Source organism: Streptopelia decaocto, assembly GCF_964273445.1.
Source record: "Streptopelia decaocto genome assembly, chromosome: 3".
Lineage (NCBI taxonomy): Eukaryota > Metazoa > Chordata > Aves > Columbiformes > Columbidae > Streptopelia > Streptopelia decaocto.
The window spans coordinates 5,379,558-5,383,911 of record NC_138656.1 but is presented as its reverse complement, the minus strand read 5'-3'; positions in this window follow the sequence as shown (position 1 = coordinate 5,383,911).

Here is a 4,354-nt window from a genome sequence, read left to right as displayed (position 1 = left end):
TAATTACAAAATAACATTCCAAACTAAACACATTCAATCTGCTTCATATTTTATAACACAAACACAATCTCTCAATACTGTTGCAGAGAGAACCCAACACTATTTGGCAAGCACTTTGCAAAATAAATCAACCAGAACATGGCCTGCTCGCCCCCATCACACAGGCCCAACACCCTAACTTCTCAGCAGGGTTTACCTCCTATATCTGCATTTCTTGTAGCTATTTGCAGGTTTAAAAATACTATTTGTGCTCTGCTAACTTCCAAACAAACTGTCGCCATCTCTCTCTAGAAAGGCAACAGAATGGCTCAGAAGGCAGGAGTCACATCCTGAGCACCTACGCCCACAGGCGCACACAGCAGCCCTGCATATACTTAAGCTGTCTCTAACACACATAATTTTCCTTATTACTAAATACTTGTCTCTTCCCTTTTCAGTGCCTTTAAAATAAGAGTTATATGAGCCTATGTGCACACAGTGAAGAAAGAGAGAGGGGAAAAATGTGCAGGAATTGGTTTGTCTGCTTCTAAATCCCTCAAATAGAAGTCTTGAGTGGTCTCTTCAGATTTGGGTCCAAATCTGAAGCCTGTGGAAGTTATCAGTTGCTAGTGGGGCACACAGAATATTTTTGGAGACTAATTGTCATCTATATTTTAGATGTGAAGTATTTCTGTAATAAGTGTGTCACGTGGCACAGGCATCTCTCGAAAGAGATGCTTTCCAGTTCGCCATGCAAACTCCATCGTGTTTAGTTTTCTACAGAAATGAAGGATGCATTTTATTTAACCCATGCAAGCTAATAAGTTTTACATTTATTAAAAAAAAATACTCATCACTGGTTTTTAGTTATAATTTTCTGCTACATGCAGTAATACCACTAAATTGTCAAGGAATATAAATATTTATTTTACTCTGTACCTTTACATCAAGGCCATCTGCTCTTCATAAGATGTGCTCTGTCAAACCACAAGATGCTGTGTATGATCTGTAGTTTCTTTTCTTGCATTTCTGTCAATCTAGAAAGCTGTAACCGTCTCCTTTGAGTTTAGAAGCTGTGTGTTTATGCTAATGTTAGCAACCATCAACATCCTACAAGCTTTAAAGTTTCCTTGAGATATGCCACCTTGATTTTTATACAGCTTTTCCAGATTTATGTCTTAGTTTCTCACTGTTGAAATCAGGCCGTGTGTTTAATTAAGGTGATTTTTTTATTTTTTACATGAGATTTTATGCTACTTACAAATTTTGTTCTGTTGAAGAATAACATTCAAATATCCTTCCTTGGGATTACTTTAGTATTTTCATTTCCAGCTTAGTCTAGCAAAGGAGGAGAATGCATGAAATCAAAGAAGTCATTAATTGTAGATTTGCAGAGCTCAACAGAAGTTTGTCTTTTAGTTGAACTTCAGTTTTGAAACAAAATGTTATGTAATCCAGCTGGGTAGTTCGTTCAGCTATGGCACTTGAGAATATCTAAAAACCTTTGCCCTTTAACCACCTTAAACCAACACCAACATGGGGATCTTGCTATGATACAAACTATTGGTGAAATTGCATCAAAAGGCTAGGAAAAAAGGAGCGATATTTCATGAAGCCTTGTGTTTTTAATTCCTTCTTTCAAACCTGGATTTCCAGATGGCACGGGTACAGAGACAAAAAGAAATGACTGACTGCAAAATCTAACCAAGGTCAAAGGGAAATTTCTTACCAGGCAATGGCAGCTTTGACTTGAGAAAAACTTAACTGTTGTTTGTTTCCACAATCAATGTGACCATTTGATTTTAGGGGAGTTGTAATTCCAGCTCCTGCAGTGTCCCTGTCCTCCTAGTGAGCATTGCAGGTAAATGTGCCTGTGCCTGTCCAGCCTCAGGGAAAACAGGGGTGGGTCAGAGAGGTAAAGAGGGGAAAATAGGGAAATGCCACATTTGAGACAATGTTCTGTTTTTTTTTTTTTTCCTATTGAGTCAGCTGCTACATCAGGGACTTGTGTGCACAAAACATAATGAACAGAAGTGGATTGTTGTTAATAACAAACTGCATGAGGTCGAGCCTGCCTTTGAGTTATTTTGAGATGAATTAATCCTACATAAGTCAATTTCCAAAAATATCAGAGAAATGCAGTATATTAAACTTATTTACTTAAGTCACTTTCAGCCAGCTCCTAAGAGACCCTGCAAACAGTGCAGGAAGGTACAAAGACAAATGCAATGAAACATTTCAATATTTCTATCCTTTAAACTTTCCATTTGGCAAAAAGTTCCAATACTTTGGTTTTTGATCTTTGTTCAAGACAAAAACCAGATGTCAAAACATAATTACTTCCCAGTAACAGCTTACATTTTTTTTTCAGCTTTAATGGCTTCGGGAAGTCTGATCTACTTCAGATAGGGTGCATTCCTGTCAAACAGATGAGAATAATACCTTGATTATCACCTTCATTACTTTCTTATATATTTCTTGCCCTTCTCAAATATCCTTGCATTTGTATGTTCCAATAGTGACGCATTTTCTGGTAGGATTATTGCCCTCCTTCAGTAGGCTTTGGCATTGCAGAACGATAGTGGTGTCACAAATACTAGAATCCCTGAATGAACAGGATTGGAAATGATCAGCAGATTAAAAATGTTCCCTTGAAGTTGACTCTGGTTTGAAGTAGTGGGGGAAAATATTTGCATAAATGAATTTTGAATAGATACTAAAAATAAGGAGCTGGTAAAGAAAATATAGCTTGTCTACATTATCATGCGATTTTAATTATGCAAGCGTTTATGTTCTTCGTGTATTTTGACTTAGGGCCATGTGAGACACATGAGTGCACTGTCACTCATGCAGAGTTAATTATAATTTGTCCATATAGGGGAAAAAAAACCCTGGGAAAATATGTTAACACTTTTCACTGACAGTAAACACTAGCTGTTGTTAGTCATTTGAGAAAATGATTCTTAGCAGACTATACAAACTCTGTAGTTCAAAGTGTTTGCTGAAAAGAGGTGTATCAGCACGTGGCTAGATCCACTACAGGAATAGATTTTAACGACTAAAGAACTGTATCCTTTTGTACCATAACATTTGTTTTTTCTTGCCCTTGAACAAGAGAATATATTTTGATCTGGTGTTTGGCAATCCAAGCCAGGTTATTTAAAAGAATATTCACTTGGAATGTGCTGAGTGTAAAATGCTGTTTTTATAATAGTTACTTTTATACATTATTGTAAACAGAAATTCTTTAGTTTCCCACATGCAATACAGATCCAGATTGTAAAGATTCTTTAGACTGAACCTCTGCTTTTCCCAAGTAAGTGGCAAATAAATACTTGTCACTGACAAGTAGGGCAACAAATAGATAAAGCAAACGTGGATTCGGAGATCTATAATTTTTAATAATTTTTAAACTAGCTACAAAATGTCAATCACTTCACAAACTGACAGGAGACAGAAGGAATTTCATATTACATGCTGTAAATGATATTTATCTCACAGTTTATCTAGAGTTCATTCATTTAGGTTTTTTTTTTATTATTATTTTTTAATTAAGTCAGCTACTAAACATCTCAGCGATTTGGTGTGCATAGCTCTAGGTAAGCAACAGAGAACTGTACCGATAACAAACCACATGGGGATAGCGACTAGTAAGAGAGAGCCTTATAAAAATTACATTTCTTTGCACCATTTCATATGGTAGTCGTTTCCTCCAAAAGATAGTCTTCAAAAGCAGCAGACAAACCCAATATATTACACTTATTTCTTTTTGTCTTTGACATATTTTCAGCCAAGCTTTATTTGCTGGCAATGGCTAAATGGTGAGTGCCAAATCCCTCTTTTTTTTTCGTAATAAAAAAAAATGATCATGATGAATAACTATATATATATCAACAAGAAAAAAGTGGCACAACTGCAAACTTGCTGGTATAACATAGTCCCAAAAGAGTCCGAATACTGAGCATGCTTTTGTTGTCATTGTTGGTGTGCTACTGCCATGGGAAAATTCTTGTTTAAGTAGGAGTCTAAAAGTCTATTTATTCCTCATGCATAAATGCATAAATCACATCACTTTTTAGTGCAATGCTTGTTATAGTAATATAATTCCACATTGTCTAATCATGAAATCATAACAACAGATAATGGCAATGAAGAACTGAAGACAGCAGGTTTAAGTGCTCAAACATCATGATACCCAAAGACAGGAGCATGGCAGTAGCTCTGTGGAATGTCACAGTTTTACAAGAACAATACTGTATATTTAAAGGTTAACAGCACGTTTAGCATTCCAACAGTGTTGTCAATTCAGCAAACATCATTTAAAAAAAATAAATGAGGAGAGGGGAAAAAAGGAATCCAAAACGGAAACAAAGAA